The sequence below is a fragment of the Chionomys nivalis genome, chromosome 14 (assembly GCF_950005125.1).
Source record: "Chionomys nivalis chromosome 14, mChiNiv1.1, whole genome shotgun sequence".
Taxonomy (NCBI): domain Eukaryota; kingdom Metazoa; phylum Chordata; class Mammalia; order Rodentia; family Cricetidae; genus Chionomys; species Chionomys nivalis.
This window is the reverse complement of record NC_080099.1, coordinates 54,672,654-54,695,597: the sequence shown is the minus strand read 5'-3', so window position 1 is coordinate 54,695,597 and position 22,944 is coordinate 54,672,654.

The following is a 22,944-nucleotide window of genomic DNA, read 5'->3' as shown; positions in this document are numbered from 1 at the left end:
GGTGTGCCCCTTTCTATTTATTATGATGTTCTTTCTTCTGTTTCATACAGCAACAGACATTTGATGTATACATCATTGCTTGTTCACTATATAATTTGAAGGACCCAGGAAACACAGGCTAGAAATCCAGACAGAGACAGTACTGATAGACTGACATGGCATATGCAATCCAAATGCAGTCGACCCCAGTCTAGTATCCATCTTTCTTATTTATAAGAATTATATTGATTACTCATGAAATGCTCATTCTGAAGCATGGCCATAATGCAGTAGAATGTCTAAAATGAATGAATACAAGTTATCACAAGGTCTATACACAACAAAATATTAATGTTTTGTCCTCTTAAGTTTCTTAGCCAAATAAAGTAATTGCTTTGGGTGGGCTGCTTACCTATTCAATCTTTTAGAAGTCTGTGTTTAGTTAGAAGTTGAGAAGATAGAGGATGACTATTAACAAGAAGAGAAATACCAGTTAGAGTGGTGATGGGCAGCCTGAAACATATGTGATGGTGACTTTTGCAATTTTGACATGGTGTGCAATCACATGGAAAGAGTCTAGACCATAATAACCTACAAACATGTCAATGGGGTTGTTGCAATTGTCTTATTGATATGAGAAGAACCAACCCACTGTGGATGTCAGTATTACCTGTGCTTGGAACCTTAGACTGTTTAAGAAAGGAGAAACCTCACTGAGTGCTAGAAAGCAAACACTTGTTTCTCTTTGTTTTGATTATACATGGGGTGTGTCTGGGCTCTTCAAGTTGCTGCCTTGACTCCTCATCAGTGGTAGACTGCAATTTAAAATTGCTCAATAAAATAACAGCACTTTCCCTTAAGATGTTTTTGGTCAGGGTGTTTTATAACAACAAATAGAAATGGCAAAATACCTCCACACGTTGCCAAATTATCACAGAATAAAATTTTACTAGTGTGTTCTGTGGAGCTGCATAGTCCTGTCTTCTGAAAAAAGATACTCAGGATACATTATAAAAACACAAAAGCATTACTATCAACTAAAATGTGTCTGAAGTACACTTTAAAATGTGGGTCAGTAGATATAATCTTCTTTTTACCCATTAAAATTGTTTTTTTTTTCAGAGCTAACAATTTGTCATTTGATAACCAGTTGGTGTGCACTTCCCTGGATAAATGATCAGTCTTCAAAATGTATATATGAATAACATTATGTAGACTAAGAAGATCTTATTTTGAAAAACACATACTTACACACACACACATATGTACAAGCAGTGATTTAAATATGCTTTCTGTGTGATTATTATGGGGTTGACCAGCCAGTAACCAACAAGCGGCCTTCCTTATTATATAATACACATACACACACACACACACACACACACACACACATACATATATAGTTTCTTATTGGTTAACTTTTACATATTAATTTAACTCATTTCTATTAATCTGGGTATCACCACAAGGCTGTGGCTTACTGGGTAAAATTGTGGCCTCTGACTCCAGTGGGGCTACATGGCTTCTCCCTGACTCTGCCTCCTTTTCCCCAGCATTCAGCTTAGTTTCCCCCCTAACTCTGTTCCCCTACAACTCTGCTATAGGCCCAAAGCAGTTCCTTTATTTAACAATGGTATTCACAGCATATAACATACATATACACATATATAAATAAACACATGTAACAACGATTATTGGGAAAAGAGAGCATGAGTTTGAAAGAGAGAAAAAAAGGGTTTGTTGGAGTGTTTAGAAGACGATAAGGGAAGGAGAAAGTTGTGTAATTGTATTATAATCTCACAATAAAAGAATAAAATACAGGATGCTTTTGAGTCATAAAAGAACAACTTAAAGAACAAAATTTCAATTATCTTCAATTATCTGGAAACTGGATTTAGGAATTGTGTAGCTTTTATTAAAGCTACTTGTTGAATTCCTAGCAAAATTATAGAGTAAAGAAGGTGATGTCTGATGGGAATCATTGCCTCTTTTTTATTGGAGGCAGAATAACTTAAGTTATACTTCTGGTTAAAATTAAGAAAAAAAAAACAAGGCTAATTTACTTGGTTTCCTACCTCCTCCTCAAGATCCTGTCACCAGTAAGTCATATCTTCTAGTTCCTTCTAGTTCTCTAGATGAACAAAATTCAACTAGCTACTTGAAACCCAGTTGTAGGAGTAAGGAAACAATGCTTTAAGTGATATCTTAAAAAAAAAATGGTATCACTGATGTCTGGCAGAGATCGCCATTCCTCTGCTCTGAGTCCCCTTGAATGCATTACATTATTATTTTGAAAACATACAAACACCGCTTCCTTATGACAATAGAAACTGGTCATTATTTTATCCCTGAGTGACATACAAAAATATTCTATGGAAGCCATGTTGAACTTTTCATGTCAATATTGAAATTTTTAGAAATTCTTTGAGATTGTTTTCCCAGTGGATACATACAGTTTTATTAGTGTAACCCTTAACTTAGTGAGTGAAGTGCTGATAATATTTAATTTTGGGGGGTTATTGGTGTAGGAGGTCCACCTGTCTGTACATTGCTTTTCTTAGTTAATGAATAAAGAAATTGCTTTGGCCTATTGATAGGGAAGAACTTAGGTAGGTGGGAAGACAGAATTGAATGCTGGGAGAAAGAAGGGTAGAGTCAGGGAAATGCCATGGATTCGCTGCCAGGGTCAGACATGCTGTTGAAACATAGCCAGTAAGCCACTGCCATGTGACAATACATAGACTAATAGAAATGGGTTAAACTAAGATGTAAGAGATATCCAATAAGAAGTTAGAGATAATGAACCAAGCCGTGTTTTAATTAATATAGTTTCTGAGTGATTATTTCAGTTTTGGGTGACCAGGATGAACAAGCAGCCCTCTCCCTCCTGTTACAGGTTTTTAGTTAAGAAGGGATTCAATGTAAACATTTAATTACTCCCATTCAGACTAATGTCTTACATTTAACATGGCCTCTGGAAGAGTTTAAAATTTTAACAGGATTTTGTGGAGATGGAAGAGGAGAAAGGACCAGAAATCCAGCTCACACATAATCAGCATCACAGTTGCACTACCCAGAATCTGACCAGTGTCAGCGCTTTAAAACCTGAAGCCTACAGAGTAACACCTTACAGGAAATTCAGGATTAATTTTGACTTCTTCCATCTAAACTTAGATTTGAAGAAGACTAGATCCACAGCATCCCAACACCGATGCTTGCACATCATGGTAAAAAGCAGCAACAGAAACATGTGCTAAATATGGAGAGAACTTCAGTCCCCATAGACTGTGCAAAAGCAAAAGTAGTATGCACACACACACACACATAAGCAGTTACAGTAGAATATTATGCATTTACAAACACACACACACACATATATATATATACTATATAATAGTATATACCTTAAAGCACACACATACTTATATACAACAGATTATTATACACACAAAGCATATAGACCAAGGCATACATGATAAAATATTAGGAACAAGAAAAGAATCAGTTATTTACAATTGAATATTTGCATTCACAAGCATAAATATACTATAGACTATTGTACGCACATGCATGTATAAAATAGAAATATACATGATGTGGGAGGTCCTTCTGTCTATGTGTTACTTTTATTGGTTAATGAATAAAGAAACTGACTTGGCCTGATAAGGCAGAGTAGAGGTGGGCAGGGAAAACTAAACTGAATGCTGGGAGGAAGAAGGTGGAGTGAGAGAGAGGCCATGTAGCCCTACTGGATTCAGACAAGCTGGAACCTAGCCAGTAAGCCACTGCCATGTGGCAAAACTTGGATTAATGGGAGATGGGTTAAATTAATATGTAAGAGTTAGCAAATAAGAAGTTAGAGCTAATGGGCTAAGCATTGATTTAATCAATACAGTTTCTGTGTGGTTATTTGGGGAGTCTGGGCAGCTGGGAAATGAATAAGCAGCCCCTTACAACAAATCAGTGCTCCAATGTGTGCTTGCTAAATCCACATAAAACCTGAGAAGACTTGGAAAGGAATTCTAGACACTAAAAAGCAAAGTTTAGCTGCATTTTCTTCCAGATGGGCTCTGCCTGCTGGAGGTATGCTGCAGCTCCTTTAACAGAGGACTTCCTAATTCAGTGGTAGCAGAATAAAAGCTGTGTAGTTTTTGAAATTGCAACTTCCTGGGTCATGCTGCCAGTATGAACTCTGACTAGGTCCAGATATAAAGGATTTAAATGGGGTTTGTGAACAGAGTGCTGCAACTTGATTAATGGCAACATAGACCTGCTCTGTGCCTGAAAATGTGACTGTAAGCATGGCTTGTGCTAAACAGACCTCTGCCGTTCCATGTTTGACTAGGCAGAGCCACAAAGAAAACCTACCTTAGTCTTAGTAAGGATGCTTAGCATTTTAAAAAGCACTTCTGGTCAGAAAATAATTCCAGATATGCAATAAAGACAAATCCAGATTGGAAAAAAACCGTCTAAATGGGTCAGATGAAATATATAGAGTCGGGTTATGGATATTATTATGTTTTCTTTGAATTTTTTTGAACGAAGGAGCTAAGTAACCAACATATATACTTAAAAGGTATCTTGTTTTCAAAATTTGCATCTAATGATATGTTACTTTGGAAAAAAGGCTCTTCTTTGTTTCCACAGAAGATGAGAACGTTTGGATTAATTCCAGACTAATGTGGTTTGATGAACCAAGACTCCCCAAAAGGTTGCTGTGCATTACCCCCAAGTAGTTCATCCAACAAAAAGCAGGAAGCAGTTTGAAGAGAACTATGTCCATATTACCAAATATTGTTAGTGAATGCTTATTTACATTTAAAGAGGGATACACTATAGAGATGGATACTATGCATTGGTATAGATCTTGGTTTTTATTGACACACATTTTAAGTCAATTTTGTTATACTGTGTATATGTATTTCTTATCTTGATTAAGGTATTATATTTGTTGAGCTCATTTAAGAATGTAATGTAAAATTAAGAAACTTGATGATACTACACTAATTAAAAAATCCATATATGATTCCACTTAAATAAGATAGTTAGTGATCAAATCATTTAAACAGTAGAATACTTATTGCCTGGACTTAGGCAGAGAGGGAAATGGAAGGTATATTTTTTACATTGTTGTAGAGGTGCTGAAGACTGTGTCTGAATCTAGGACATTACATATGCTCTTCCACTGAGCTTCACCCCTAGACAATTTAACAAGCAATTTGTTTGTTTACCTTCACAATTTTAATCCCTCATATGTCCATTCCCTACTGGTCTTCAACTTCATGACCTCTTTTTTCATTAGTTGTTATTGCCCACAAATATGTATTGTGTATGCATGTACATTTCTAAATACAGTCTATTTAATCCATATGATTTTGCTTGTATGTCTGTTTTCAGGGCTGGTGGTTTGAAACTGGGCAGCCAATTGGTGTGTGGTTATTTGGGGAAAACCACTTCTCCTGCTCCCAGCTTTATGCAGTGTCCTCCAGTGCTTTTTGTGTAGGTTTATGCCCTCATTGGCATAAACTCATTCTCAAGTGAGTTTGACATGTTCTTTGGTGCTTTCCTTGTCCTGCTCAAGCTTGGGTAGTTGTGTTTGTGAAATTTTATGGTTAAAGCTTCTGATGTCAGTATCAGGCAAAAAATATCACAGCAAAATAAGTGTTCCTCTGGCTCTTAAAGTCTTTCCTTCAACCTTCTTCTACAATTGTCCCCAAGCCTTAAGTATTTGAGTGCTTTGTAGATGAATTCATCGGCATTGGGCTCCATTTATCTGCATATCGATTGCCTGCGGTTTGCTAGAGGAATCATCTGCTTCAAAGAGAACTTCCCTTAATGAGGGTGAAGTAAAGACTACACTTATATATAGGTATAAGGATAAATATTTATAGATAGTTGTTTGTGATTATAATGGTTTATTACATTAGTGGTTGTAGAATCATTTTCAAAAATCATTTTGTTAGTACCCGTTAGTTACCTGGGTTTCACTACAAGGCATGGTCTCCCTGTTTAATGGTTTTAATTCTTACTAGAAATATGCTATTTACCACAAAGGTATGTGTGCTAGCACTGCAGCTTTAGAGATATTGTGCAATGTTGATTATTAATGTGGCTTATAGGTGTCTAGGTTAGGTAGGACTATTGATTGCTTTCCTCCTTTGGAAGCTTACATGGTACCTTCTGGTGTCATGAAATCCAACTTTTGTAGACATTCAAGTCAGTTCCAGCACAGTGAATATTGGGTCCTGTTTCTGAAGTCCATATTCTCTTCAGCAATAAAGACTTATGTTTTATCTCTAGGAAACAACCAAGAGCAATAGCAGTAACCTGCATTTTTTGGGAATCTCCTAAATGGGCTTTTCATGTCTAGTATTGTTTTTTGTTTTTATTTTTGGTAGTGTTTTTTGGCTTTTGACGGGAGCAGAATTAGTCCACACAACAAAAGTTCACTAAAATTATGTGTGCATATTTATATAATAAATTATTAACATATGTTTTTAGGTAAATAGTTAATAGTATGATTAGAGTACGATGATTTTTTTAACCTACCTATGTCATCCTCCTGTATTTAGCTTCCTCCACCTTCACCAAGGGGGGATCAACAGTGTCCTTCTATTCCCCTTTAACTTCCTCCCACCTTGTATGTTAATGTCCTTCTCCCTGCCTAAGAGCCCCTATTTTTATATTTTCCTGATCAGACCACTTGCATCCTGATCTCCTTACCACTGCTTTCCTCCTACCTATAAAAGACAAGAAGCTTGTTTGCTCTTATCTGCGTATCATTATGTGTCATGGGACCTTTTATCATCATTTAATGAGCAAAAGGAATGATCTGAAAAACTAAGAAACTTTTAAGTGTCCATAGTTCACAGCCATGCTATATGGTGCTGACTCAAAACTACACTAGCAATATTTTAGTGGCTCATATTCCTTATATGGTTGACCCATAGAGGCCTGTGACAACAAGTCAAATTCTCATGTTGATGGTCCACAAAAAACACAAACAAAATAAAGCCAACAACCTCAAAATAAACCCTAATTTTATTTGTAATTTTTTTATTCTTCTATGATTTCTGGACACATACCACCCCACAAGATCCTGCTTTTCCATGTCCTGAGTTAAGACGATTAGTCATGAACTAAGAGACTGTTACTGTGACCTTGTGGAACCTTATCCCAAAATTATTTCTTAGTTATCTCCAGGGAAAACCATTTAGATCAGATGAACTCATCACTATTTGGCCATGTCTGATGTGAAAATTCTTTTAGAACAAATTAGTCATGGAAGAAAAAGAAGAATATTTTTTAAAATCAAAGTTTACTGTAGATTTAGCAAGAAAGATGCTGTCTCTCATACCAACCCTGACCTCAAGGCAACTCTTTGGGGAACTGAGAGAATAAATTACTGAGATGTGATTTTAGAATTGATATCCCAGGTGAGTCAAGAAGCCTTTGCAATTAGAATGTCATTTGCATGCTTAACAGTATTACTGCAGCCCTGGTACCACTTTCTCTGGAGCCTCAGTCAAGAAAGTCATCCAAATAAGTATAGGTTATTATTTTTTTTAAGGAAAGCTGAAGAGCATTTACTTAGTCCTTAGTGGTATAGCAGGCAATATAAATGAAAAATTGGAAGCATAACTTTCATGCCCTAATACTATCAAGGAAATGAAGATATTAATTTACAGGCTTAGAGAGAATGAAACAGAAACAAATTCTTTTTTTTTTTAATTTAATGACTGAGATTAGAATGTTTTCTGAATGAAAGGTAACCTAAATACCATTTCTGTGGGATAACGCATACTCTGTATAGATGGAGTGGTTCTGTACTGCAACTGTATTCAAGAGCCTCTGATTCAATAGTGGGATATGGAAAGCACCCTAAAATGCCAGCACTCTACTTGATGCTTCTTCATTCTTAGTTTGAAGCATGACTTATCAAACTAAGGGTCACTTAAGGAGTCCCCATATGGAAAGCTGACTCCCATGGTCATTCTTATTAGAGACTACATCACAGTTATGACAATAGAAGGTTGGTGAGCAAAGTACACAGATCCCCAGATTCTCTACTAATTACCAGATGTCAATGTGGAGTATAAAAGTTATGCTGGGCACAGATGCTCTGCAGGGGACCCAGGTCCACCTACCACTCTTCATATTCTTTCTTTGTCTCATCTACACTTCTGGTGCCAAAAATAAACTGCAAGAGATGCAAGATATACAGTTAATGCTGAGTTGGAAAGACAAACTGGCCATTGTTTATTGTCTTAAAGCTCAAAGTTATGCTTTCAAGTATAGAACCATTAAGAAAGGATCAACCTTAGAAGAACCGTTTCTTGAAATAAGGCAAATCTCTTTAAAGATTGATTAAAGTGAAGTCCCATCCTCAATCTCTTTATGTCCTATTTCTGCTCCTTTTGAGTAAGGGACAGCATTACTTAGACCACTTACTGTGGTATGATGCTATACCTCTTCACCAAACCTGATGGCCTTCCATATGCCAAATATAGTCTCTTGGGCCACACACTGTCAGCCACTTTTATCCAGACTACGAGACTACTCAGATAGACATTAATATCAAGATAGTGTGTGACAGTTTCATGAGTTTGGGAGGAAGGACTGAATGTGTATATGAAGGGGAAGGTCCTTTAAGCATCCTCAGAGAGCTCAATAGGAAACTGATTTAGAAAGTCAGAAGACTGAAAATGCACAGGTCAAATTGAAAAGAAAAAGAACATTAATGTACACTAGTCAATCACACAGTGCATGGTTATACAGCTCATTAAATTCAGTGAAAAGCTAGATGAATTCTTAACCACTGTTGGTAGGATTGTTTAACCACTAGAACAAGGATTAGGAAGAAGCTTCACAGGGAAAGAAAGTGGTTATGTTGGAAATGGTATATAAGAGGCAGAAATAGGGTGGGTACAAATAGATTCTAATTCTATTCCTTTACAATAGTTTATTCAAATAACTCTCATTCTCCTTTACATTACAGTCAAATGTCTCCCAGAGCATCATAAATGTGGTCTTTCATTCTTTGCTGGCTCTGACATGAATAAATTTGAGCTTTAAGGTTTTTCCCAAGAAGATAAGGGGTCTGCCCCACTATAAGACTCTTAGTCAATTGCTTATTAATTCTGAACTTAAATATTTTCTCATTCAAAGTGAAAGTACTGTAACAATTTTAGTTTGTATATGTGAAAATGAAGCCATTGTACTTGAACACACAAAGACAGCATTATATAAATGTATACCCTTTAAGTGCTTTACTATGGTATGGAAGAGCAGGGACAATAATGGAATAACTTGAGTCAGTATCAAAAGACCATGGCACTACACACTGTTAGTCAAACTGTGGAACCTTAAGTAAAACAGCAAGGCTAGGTAAGACTTTATGACTGGAAAAGTAAGTGTTAACTCTACAAGAGTGTGTGAATACCCTTAGGGAGATGCATAACAGATGGTTTGGAAAAGGGAAAGTTTGCTGGCAATAAAAGGGCATCTTTCACAATCTGTGTGGAATTTTGGTTGAGACATTTATTTCAGGAATTTCTCCTCCAAATTATTACTTTATGAAACATGTAGCATAACTGTAATGGAACTGCTAGTGAGTATTTAAAAAATATGAGCCCTAATCTGAAGGACATTATCTTTTTCTGTGTATGTATCATGATATGGCATTCATTATTTTCTTATAGGCCTTTATTCTCATGAGAAAACTAAGATATATGTTGCTCATATTTCATGGTACCATAACTCTCATAATTGATGGTGAAGGAAGGGGAATCCCAGACCATGGTTTTTTTGGGGAATCTTCTTCATATCTTATCTAAACAAAAATGTTTCATGTATACAAATCAGTCTTAGCATTTCAGCTTAATGTTGTCAGGAAATGATCCAACTAAGTACCTATAATTAATTACAACATCATCTTTCTTAGAATTCCTACTCAATTCCTAAGCATGTATAAAGGAACACAGGTAAAAATAATCCCATTACCTTTTTATCAGCAGCCTGTTTATAACTTGTAGGTTTTCTAACTTTTGATTTCTTACTACCTAACAAGACAATTCTAATTATAATTTTAATATGAAAAATTATCCAACAGACCTTTATCAAAATCGGCAGTAAGTAGAAAAATATGCTTTGGGTTGAAGGTGGTTCCTTAAAATGTGATTTCAGATAATGGTTCTAATTACTGAAATAATTGCATGGTTACTATAGTTGACTATTTGAGCTATGAAAATAAATGCTTATAGAGTGTCAAAAATAAGCTTTTATGGTTCAGTAAATTTCTTGCTAAGTCTAGTATTTTTAAATAATAAACTTAATTATTCAAAAAACTTACAAAGAAATAAAAATATGAAATACTGAAAATTAAAAAAAATACTCAAAGTCTACACAACTTAATGAAATTATATAGAGGTAAGATTGTCATTTGGTCTGGTTATCCTTTGCTTTACATCTAATATCTATTTATGAGTGAGTAGATACCATTTGTCTTTCTGAGTCTGGGTTACTCACTCAGGGTGAGTTTCTATTTCTGTCTATTTGCCTGCAAATTTCATGATGTCATTGTTTTTCTACAGCTGAATAATACTCCATTGTGTAAATGTATCAACTTTTTTTTGTCCATTTTCCAGTTGAGGAGCCTCTAAGTTGTTTTCAGGTTCTGGCTATTACTATTATGCTACTATGAACATTGTTGAGCAAGTGGCCTTGTGGTATGATTGAGTACCCATTGGGTATATGCCCAGGAGTGGAAGACTAATTCCTAATTTTCTGAGAAACCATCATACTGTTTCCAAAGTGTCTTTACAAGTTTGCAATCCCACTGGTAGTAGAGGGGTGATCCCTGGACTCCACATCTTCTCCAACATAAACTGTTCTTAGTAATTTTGACCTTAGCCATTCTGGCAGGTGTGAGATAGTATCTCAGAGCTGTTTTGATTTGCATTTCCCTAATGATTAAGGATGTTGAGCAATTCCTTAAATGTCTTTCTGCCATTTGAGGCTCTTCTGTTGAGAATTCTCTGTTTAGCTCTGTACCCCATTTTTTAATTAGATTATTTCATATCAGAAAAGCTATGTAACAAGGAAGACCCGAAGAGGGACACATTGGTTGCCCAGGGAAGGCAAATTCAATATCTGCTGGTTAAACTGGGAGTGGGATAGGTTGGGGTAATAAAGGGGAGAGCATGGAAGTTGAGAACAGGATGGTTGAGGAGAGAGAAGGACAGAATGGGAACACAATGAAAGAGAGATCTTGATAGAGAGAACCACTAAGGGCTATGAAGAAACTTGATGCTGGAGAAATTCCCAAGAATCCACAATGATCCCAGCTAAGACTCCTAACGATAGAGGAGAGGGAGGCCAAACTGTATGACCCCTGTAATCAGCTAGGTGAACACCCCAAATATCATCATAGAGCCTTAAGCCAGCAACTGATGGAAGCAGAGGCAGAGATCCACAATCAAGCACAAAGCGTAGCTCCAGGAATCCAGTAGAAGAGTGGAAGGAGAGGATATATGAGTAGTGAAAGTCAAGATCGTGAGGAAGAAATCTACAGAGACAGCTGACGCAAGCTCATGGAAACTCTAGAACTCTCGACCAACTGCTATGGAGCCTCCATGGGGCTGAACAAGGATCTCCATGTGTGGGAGATGGTGGTGAAGCTTGGGCTATCTGTGAGGCACTTGGCAGTAGGATCAAGATCTGTCCCTGGTACATGAGCTCTCCTATTGAAGCTCATTCCCTATGGTGGGATTCCACACTCAGCATTAGTGTAGGGAAAAGAGATTTGGTCCTGCCCCAACTTAATATACTAGACTTTGTTTACAATCTATGGAAGCCCTTACCTGTTGGGAGGAGTAGTTGGAGGAGGCAAGGGGAGCAGGAGGAACAGTTGTGTGTGGGATAGCTGTGGATGAAATGTAAAATAAAATTAAAATAAAATAAAGATTGTTATTTGGAACAAATGACAAATGGCAAAGCTTCATATTGAATTTTACACCTTTAGCATCAAGTATATTTTGTGTACTGTTTGACTATCAAGACAAAATATTCATGATAGAATCAAAACTACAAAAACAATTAGCTTTATATGTTTTTCCTAACTAATACCCATTACCCACATTTAGTCGTTCCTCATTCACTTATATTCAGTTGTTCTTGTTTCTTTAAGTTATAATGACTCATGTGTACATTTGTTTACATATACATATATTATTAGTGAGAGATTCTGCTTATGAGGGAATCGTGATTTACTTTTATCTGAGACTGCCTGATTTTATTTAATATTATGCATTCTAAATCCATTCATTTTTCTGCATTTTCTTTAAGTCCATACCCTACAATAGAGATTTGTACCCCCATGTTTATTGCTGCTTCGTTGACTATAATCAAGAATGCAGATTAACAGCCTTGGCCATCAATAGATGAATGGAGATATATAATATGTAACACTATATATATATATATATATATATATATATATATATATATATATGCATGATTAATATATGTGTGTGTGTGTATCATTTGAGTGACTCTTCCTCTTATATAAAAGAGATGATATTACTATGGTTTTCCAAGATCCATGAGTCAGTACAATAATCACTACAGTAGATGTTTTGTGCCTATGATAATTGAATATTAGGTATAAGAGTTGTATTAAATTTGCTTTAACTAAGTTGTGAAAGTCAGGTCTGGTGTCTTTGATTTTACTAGAAAATTAGTGTTTTAGAATGTCACAATAAAGAGTTCTCCTCTAGGGATCATGAACTTTCTATCCATTGTTACTTGACTGTGCTTACAGCACCAGGCATGAAACTTCTCTGATTAAGTGAGACTTAATTTCAGCTATACAACTATTGGTTATCAACAAGATGAAAATATTACTATTATACCAATGGGGGTGTCTTGCTGGACTTGTACCTATTGGGTTTCATTGGTTATCCAGCTGGATAGGACCCTGATTGCTTTTCTTCTTTAGAAGCTAGCATGGATCCTTTACATTCTGTAACACCTACTACTCAGGGATAAGGCTTCCAGTACAGTTCCAGTTGATTTCCTCCAAGTTTTATGCCTGGAATGTGTGGTGTTTTCAGTTTTGGGGTTTGATCTTAATGTTCATGAAGGTATCCAAGTAATTGAAACAGCACATCAAAAATGTAGCTAAAGCTGGCCTTGGCCTTCACAACAATGGGATTGTAAACATGATTCTATGAAGGTCTTCATGGAAAGATTTAATTTTCAATTTTTTCCTCTCTAAAAAGAGAATGTGAGTAGCAAGTCTTTGTTAGAATAGTAGGAGGTCTGGCAGATAAATAGCACTTTCATAGGCAACAAGAAAGAATAAAACCTAACATGTGATCAACACCTCGTGAATGAGAGCATTTCTTATATCCATAACTTATGTAAAAATACATGGATGATTGGGGAAAGGAAATAACAGGTTTTGATTTACTTCACATTACTACCATAGAACTAAGCATTTTCACTGCTAAAAACACAATTAGAGTACTAGAATTCTGAAAATAAAAATTAGAATAAATAGGAAATGAAAAGACAAGCTAAGTTATTGCTAGATTTTTATTAAATAGTAAATAAAGCTTGCATTTACATATATTTAGTATCTAAGGGCACATGACTGCAAAGCATTTTGCTAAAGTTTCTGGTATACTTTAGACTGCTTCCATAGTTATCAATGTAGTATGAGTTAAAGAAGGAAAAATGCAAAGCAAAGTGTAAAACACTAATTGAAAAATGACCTATTGCCTCCCTGGAAACAATTGGAAGTGTTCTGCTATAGTTATACATTTCCTTCTAGCTGTTTCTTCAATTACTAGATTTACTCATACTTATACTCTCTATTAATTTTTTAAATAATTTTACTGAGTTATATTTTTGTTATGCTTGGAGTATTTTTATAATAAATGTAACATCTAATAATTTTATATTTTCTCAAAAATTATGATACCAGGTGATAGTTTTTACATGATTCTTATTTCCCTAGAGATTAAGGAGTTCAGATTAAGGAATTAGCAAAATAGTTAGGAATTCCCAAATAAAGATCCACACATTTCAGTAACCCCTTGAAATGAAGAATGTATAATATCTGAAGAAAACTACAAACTAAACAAATAAAGGAGAATCACAGTTTATGTTTCAGAGTAGATGTACTTGATGAGAAAGAAGTAGATAAAGGGGGTTGAAGAAAGAAAAAGAGAAGGGACAGACACACCAGACGACAAAATGAGATGCAGATTTCCATCCACAGGGAAGAGAGTTCAGCACTCAGAAAAAAAAATGAATGGAGAATATAAAAGAAATTCACTGTAAATATGCTGATAATTGCTATTCATAAATTTTGTTTCCATGTTTGCATATTTACATACTCTGTCCTGATAGTTAATGTACTCTAAGTGTGGATACTGAGGAACACCATGTTTAAAACATAACCAAAGGTTTAGTCTGTTTGTAAGTACTATCAACCATGGAACTTATTGCTTATTTATTCTCATTACCATTATATTTCCTTCCCTCCTTCTTTCTTCCTCCTTCCTTCCTTCATCCCTCCCTTATTCCCTCCTCTCCTTTCTTTTTTCTTTCCTTCCTTCCATTGTTTTTATTTTTCTTCCCCATCTCTCTTCTTTTGTCCTTACATTCTTGCTTTTATTATTTAATAATCTCAGAAACAGACACAACACATTTAGAACACACCCACCCTTTTTAGCCTTCAACTTCTTCCATAGTCACTCACTCACATCCTCCCCAAAACTCATTCTTCTTCTTCCTCCTCCTGTCCTTCCTTTTACTACTCATGCTTCCCTTCCCTCTTTTTCTTCCTCTTCCTATTCCTTCTTGATCTATCGCCATCAAGTATAAATAATGTTGTCCCTATGTGTATGGGTATAGTGCCATCCACAGGAGGCCAAAGGCCACACCACTGAAGAAAGCTGACTCTTCGCAGCCCTCACCAAAATACTCTGGATTAGCAGTAGGGCCTCATGAGCTCCACTGTTTTCCTAATTTTTGAAGGAACTTGAGATGCAGAGAAGGAAAATGCTTGATTCACATTTACTGGACACATAGGTTCGCACCAAAACTGAACCAACTCTGCTGTCTTTTCTATACTGCATCAGATATGAAGCGTGAATAGGTTTTTCCTTCTGTCAGACTTGTAATTTGTTCTATCTCTAGTACTTACTCACTTCCCCTTCACATTATTTTTAGTTGTAGTGCAAATTTGATAACTAATCATAACCATATATATGTCTTGCTTGTCACACTGAATGGAGAACTTTCAGGAAGCCATGGCATAGAGAAACTAAAATTAAAATCTGTGAGTAGACATTTCTGCTTCTAGCACTACAGAGTTTTATAATCTTGTAAATAGAGTCAATGTCAAACTGTGTAATGATTACACAGGAACAGTTCTCTGTGACAACAGAACATTCCAAGTATTATGCCTTTAAGTTAAAATATATTGAAATAAAATGGGGAAGGGATGTAAGGATGTAGTTCAGTTTACATTCTTCAGAAATCTTGCTCAATAAGTACTGAGTTTTGATCGATTGATACAGTGTCATATTTGACTAAAGAGGTGGGGAAGTCGCACTGTCTCTTTGTGCTGTATGGAGGCAGAATGCACTATTGATTTTATGTGTTGGATGGGTTGTCAGTGTACAGTACATTGTTGACTTTGACTTTTATAGCCAACATGTTTCCTTTAATTGGATCATTTGTAAAAGAGAGGAGGAGAGTGGTTCTCTTCTGACAGTGACTGATGACAATCATTTCATGTTTGTCAATATTTCATAAACCCACTCTTACCCAACACCATGGTTGCCTTTCTATATCTGCTGATTGTAGTTTCATCTCTCTGTTTAATATACATGTAAGGGTCTCCTCAAATTTTCATACACAATACAATCTGCTAATTGTTATTTTGGCAACAATTTTTTTCTTTTACTTTGACAATCAAATCGCTTCTGAAAACAGCATCCAACTGACTTCTTCATAATCTAGTTATTTTCAAATATCTACACATCTCTTCCTTTTAGCATATGTTAGACAGTGTCAAATCATTTAGGGCATTGTTGAGTCCAAGGGGAAGATTCAGTAGTTCCAAGGTGGAGTGTTCTTTCTAGAACAAAAAATACTATGCAGAATTAAATTACTTTTCTGTCTGATGTTGGGATTGTTTCATATCTGTAGACCAACACTTCTGTGGCACATGAGTCATGAGGACTTCTTGTTGTTTCAGTAAAACAAATATAGGTGATTAGAATGATATTTGTCAATATAAGCCTATAAATTAAATGATTTTGTATGTTTTCCCTTTGCATTTTTCCAGAAAGAATGATAATTGACTTAGCAGCTATTCTTACTCTAATCAAGAGTTTTTCTTTGCCCCTTTTTTATCTAAGTCCCTTGGACTCAGATTTGAGAATGTGTCTGCAGTGTGTTAACAAATGCTTTTGAGGAAATGAAATCTTTGTAGAAAATGACTGGACTGCAAAATGGAGGCCTGAGTTATGATCTACTAGACCTTGGACAAGTCATTCAACTTATCTGTGACTGAATTTATTCACCAATAAATTACAAAGTTTACACGAAATAAAATTGAAGGTCCTTTCTGTCATTCTCTGTAATCTCATGCTTCCACATATCAACATTCCGTGTGACAAGAGCTTAGAAGGCAATCTATGTATTTTTTAGGAAGAAGCTTCTCAACTTAGGTAGATAATTCAAGGAAGTCAGGGCATCTGACTGCTTATCCACTGGACAAATGGTCCAAACTGCCTCTAGATGCTTCCTGAGTAAAGATGGATGATAACCAACTTGCTCTCCCCCTCCCTGTATCCTACAAATCATGTTTTGTTGAAAAGCTTTCCTAGCTATGCCAAGGATGAGTGTTTCAAAGACAATTCTTTTTAATTAGAGAAATTTGACAGTACATAGTTTGATGTAGTGTATTGGCCATTTGCAGTTACAAACATCCATTGTACCTTCATTGACATGGAAAAAAATATTGTTGAAACTGGCAAGATTCAGAAGAAAATTTTGCTGGGGGTCAGATGCAAAAACAATAAAGATGAATGACTGCTTTGCATAAATTTCTTTCTTAGCATGGTCCTAGGGACACATTTTAATTGATTGATAATTTTTAGAAATATATTTTACCATTATGTGATCTCATGTTTTGAGACACTATAACTATAGACAATTTAATTAGAGTTCAACTTGAATAGACTATCAAATTTGAAATACTTTTAGCCATTTTCTTTCTAATCATTACCTTCAGTTCTCGTTATGTCAAATTTCCTATCTCCTACAGCCATTGAGGAGGTTCTCAGTGAATCATCTATGGCAACAGGAATACAGTACACTTCATTAAGGACATGACTGTCTTTGGCCTCATCTCATTCGTATTAGGAGCTGATACTTTGGAAATTTCTAGTCAAGTTGAAGTATTTCTTTCTTAGTTGAGAATGTGTAGAGAGCCACTGTATCACTGACATCTCAGCGATGACTCAGAGTGAAACATGTTGTCTACTGAGAGATGAGATTATACTCTTGTGGAATAGCTCCTTTCTCTATTATCTCAATTCAAATACTTGGTCATTTGGCTCATGGTCTCCTGTTAAGGGCTTCGTTGAAAGCGTAGATATGTTTGGTATGGGATACAGGCATGTGGTTTCAAGCCTATTTATTTTGGTGCATTGCTACCCTATGGAAAAACCTTTTTACACTCTTTGTTGCTTTAATGATAGTAGTCTTTGTGTCGCCTTTCTCTTCGATTCTTTTACTCCTGTTAGAGCAAGAATTCGACCAGAACAGCTAAAACAACTCCCAATAGAATAGGAATGTAACTCAAGAAGGTGATGTAGTTTGCTGTAATGCCCACTGACCTCGACTAAAGATCTCACACTACATTCTGTCTTTCCGCTGTGGTGAGAAGGAAAAGGTCACAACACTTTCTTCCACAATTACTAGTTCACAAGCACACGCTGACTGAGTCTCCCATCTAGTCTCTAGCTAAGCTGAAGAAGAATGGCAGAATTGGACTTGAAAAGAGCATGTGTGACTCAAGACTTTCTTTAGAATGGATTATATATAGGGGTGTGTTTTTAATTTTGTTTTTTGAACTTAAGTTGGGTATAAATTTCTATTCAGCATTATTCTATATGATCTGGATTTATGTTTTGTGAAGAGAATATGAAATAATTGAAATAGAAAAAACCAATAAGTTATTATTGATGAATAATTTGAGATTTTTCTGAAATTATTTGATAATATCAAAACAGAAACTATTATTTGCTTACATTCCAGCATTTTCACATTCCATGTACTCAGTGTAATCAGTGGAAATCACAAGACGAGGAAAAGGCAAATCTTATACTGATGTTATAATAAAAGTACGATGTGCTCCACAAGAAAATGAGGAAGGCAAACAGTATCCTGGTATTGTAGTAAATGAAGAGTTTTTCTTTCTCTCGTTTAAAGATGCATGACTCAGACATCATTATCACTACACTTGGCAGGACAAACAAACTGAAAAATTCATAACCACAGCAACTAATTATCAGAGCTATTTCTCATTGCACTTGAGGTTAGAAGAATTAAATAAAACAGCAAAATTGGTAATTCCATCAGAGTCTAGCACTTCTTCACTCTCACCGTGCTGCTTACACTTTTTGGATATAACAATACAAATAACCACAAAATAAACACATAAATAAGCACAGATAAATAAATATGCATAATATTTTTATAAGGCAATGTTTAAGAGGAATACTGAGAAAGGTGTTTATCCTATTCATTTGGGCTCAGGACAGACATGTTGACAGGAAGAAGCTACAAAATTCCAAAGAGTTGCATAAATCACAACAATCAAAAATAGAACAAAGTCTTCCCATGTAGGTTAGCTTCTACTTGTGGGATTTTCCATGGTTATTTCCAGATCTATTGAAACCTGAGCCTCAGAACTCAAAGCAGGCAGGGAGTTACATTGGCTTTACTGTCTACTGCTCTTCGCTTTATTTTTTCCTTCCACTTTCCTTTGGTTTTAAAGATTTCAGTCATTTTTATTCATTTCAACAGCAGGTGTGAAATAGTAGGCTGTCATCTGCCTTTTTGTAGTGCTGCAAGCCAAAATTATAAATGGGTTGACATTAATGGTAGTCCAGAATTTAGTGCTGTGTTGGTAGACGGTATTGAAAATGTTTTCATATGACAGATGAAATGCCGGCTACTGAAACTTCAGTGAGACTAGCTGGATATGTGTGACAGGTGGTGGGTTTTTTTATCTTTCTTGTTGGTGTCCAGTTTATCTCGAGTTTCTTCAACTTCATACTCTATTTTTCTTTCTCTGTTTTCTCTGATGTTAAACTTTTTCACCCCATCTCATTACTTCTAGTATTAGGCATAGTTTAAGAACTCATAAGAAGTGTGTGTGCTCTTTAACGCGAATGGACTTGCAGTAAGAATGTAAGTTCCTTTTCAGTTTGAAGCCCCCTCTAGCAGGGAAAGTACTAAGCATTCAGAAACCTTCTGTAATTTTTTTCAGTATGCAATTGCACACATTTACAGGTTGACAACTTGGTAAAGTGTTCTCTGAGGGTACAGGATGACTGACAGGAAGAATTTCCCATGTCCTATCTATAATTTCTTAGCAGAAAGTGCTTGATCTGTATTTGTGGAATGTTGCTTAAACAAAGACAGGAGAATTTCTGTTCTAAAATTTTCCTGAGGAGCTTCAGAGTGTACTGCTTCCCTCATGATAGTTCCAGGTTCTGGGGTCTTAATTAATTAATTTTACTTACCGGTTACAAGACTTATTCTGTTAGGACAGACAAGGAACGACCATAAATGTGAAAGGGGTTATTACCCACTTAAGAGTTTCTCAAGAGGATGCCTATATGTTTTTATTTGGGTTCACCTTCTTATTTAGCTTCTCTAGGATCACAAATTATAGGCTCAGTGTCCTTTATTTATGGCTAGAAACCAAATATGAGTGAGTACATCCCATGTTTCTCTTTTTGGGTCTGGCTTACCTCACTCAGGATAGTGTTTTCTATTTCTGTCCATTTGCATGCAAAATTCAAGAAGTCATTGTTTTTTACTGCTGAGTAGTACTCTAATATGTATATATTCCATACTCTCTTCATCCATTCTTCCATTGAAGGGCATCTAGGTTGTTTCCAGGTTCTGGCTATTACAAACAATGCTGCTATGAACATAGTTGAGCATATACTTTTGTTGTATGATAGGGCATCTCTTGGGTATATTCCCAAGAGTGGTATTGCTGGGTCCAGGGGTAGTTTGATCCCAAATTTCCTGAGAAACCACCACACTGCTTTCCAAAGTGGTTGCACAAGTTGCATTCCCTCCAGCAATAAATGAGTGTACCCCTCAAGAATTTCTGAGTTTCAATATCTCCTTTTGGTTTTATCTGCCTCCACCCAGGTAAGAATTTATTTCATAGCAACTCATTTATAGCATTTTCAAGTACAGGATTCTGTCCCACATCTTTGACACGTGAAAACAGAAAAGCACAAGTTGGTAAGGCACCTGCAGAGCAGTGAGGCTCCCCTTTGGGCATGAGGCTTCTGAGGAGCTGCTCACATGTCTTCTGAGAAAATTTCTCAAAGGTTTGCTTGCATACATGATGAGGTAACAGTTTGGAATGTTCTATAGTGTGTTTTTAGGTTAGCCAGACCATACTGAGAGGTTGAAAAGGCATCTCTACACACACAATGCGCAGAATCCTCCAGAGATACCAAGTCACTTTGCAGCTTTGAAGAGAACCAACTTTACATTTCACACAGACACAGACTTTTAAATTTTTCTCAGTTCAAATTTCTGTTTTCCAGAAGTTAAAATGTGCGTGAACCTCAAGTACAGTCAGACCTTGGGACTTCACAGAATGCAGGAACATACTGAAATGTTGCAGGTCATTGTCAACCCACTTGATTTGTAGCATAGACAGCCCAGAGCTGTCCATCCTAGAATGAAGAAACTGTCCAGAGTTCTCCCTGCAACCTTTCTCTCAATTATTTAATGTAAGCTATGTTCCTCAGCTATGTATGGTACAAATAGTAGACTAGCCCAATAAGAAATTGTCAAACCCAATGACATACACATACAAGAACACTAAAGAAACTCAGCAGTGTGTGTGAGTGTGTGTGTGTGTGTGTGTGTGTAACAATAATCAGAGGAAAAGAGATTATGACTTTGAGGGGAAATAAGAATTATCATGGAAGGAGCTGGAGGGAAAAAAGGAAAGGTAGAAAATGGTATAATTGTGTTTTAATTAAAACAGTTGCTGATTTCTGTACTGTTAAATGTTATTTTTAGATAGTCAAAATATATTTTTCAGATAATTTAAGATATTTGATTTTGTCCTTACATATGGGAAATATTGTTGTTTTTACTTCCTGAAATGTCTACTTTAAGATTAACTCTTAATAATTTTTCTCTAAAGTATCTGAAAGCTTATCTTTCCATAATGTACTAGAAAGGAAATACATTTAAATGAAAAATTCTCAATTTATTTCTTTTTAATATTTTTAGGTTTTATTTAAGATATTTGACAGTTATCTAAATAATCTCAGGTTTAATAGTCAATATTGGTCAGGTGCATGGTATATAATAAAGTTTTTAATCTTCAAAAAATAAGGCAATGTAGGGCAATGAAGAAAGCACTTAGGAGAAGGGGTAGTAAATGAGGTGAGGTGGGTAGAAAATGTAGGTAAATGCCTGAAGTCACACTGCTTAGAAAACTAAGAACAGGTCTTCTGACTGTTGTGAGCATAGTCTGTTCACTGCACTAAGATAAACTACACAAAGAACTCACAGAGATGGCATTTGGTGTAGCCTAAGTGGGAATGCCATGGTCTAAGCATAAGAGAGCTTTTCAGCATGAGAAACAGCTTCACTACATGACAACATGAAGCTGGGAGACAAACTACAGGGGTGGGGAATTTAAGGAGCTCTGTTAGAGTGAAGTAGGGTATACAGGGTTAAGCTTTAGAGCACCAGTCCTAAAAACTGGTTTCAGGTCAGGATGTGAAGGCAGTGAATTATTGGGGGAATTGTATTTTATTTTGCAGGTGAGGATATGCCTGAAAGAGTAAAGGAGCAGTCATGCTTCATGTTCAGAAGCTTGTGTGATGGAGAAATTCTTCAGTTGAGGCAATCAAAAGAGAGTGGAATTGAAATTTATAAGAGAAAAAGCAGGACATGGAAGGTCTTTGATTATTATGAATCTTGGATTTATTTGCTTATAACAGGATGGTTCTATTAATTTATAGCACTCTTTGACTTGAGCTCTTTTCCTGTCATTTCATTTTATTTAATATATACATTCTACATTTTTTTTTGTTCTAAAAAGATATATCCAAATTTCATTTCAGAAGACTTGTATAAGTCTAAACAATATCTTGGGGTCAACAATGTCAGAAACATTGAGTATATCTTAGAATTTTCCAAGGCAATTAGTCCCTGTCATAAGAAACAAAAACATCATACAATGAAGGTGAAATAGTTGGAAAAGATGTCTGAGAATGATCACTTTCAAATGAAATTATAGCACATTGGCAAGTGTATTGCTTGTGAGAACTATATAATATTCTCTTCAATTATCATATGGTAAGATATACAAAATGGGAAGACGAAAGTTCCTACTGTTGTGAGGGAAATGTCTGAACTTATGTAACATTTGTCATCAGATTAAATGGCATGGTGCTTGGAAAGATGGTTCATTGGTTAAGACTATTTGTGTTCTTTCAGATGACCTAGGTTTAGTACCTGCAGTACTAAAGTCAGGCCTATAACTTCAGCTTTAAAGAATCTGATTTTGTGTGTGAGTTTATGTGTGTGTGTATGTGTCTGTTTATACAAAGGGAGATACATAAATAAAATTAAATGAAACAAAACAGAATAATATAAAAG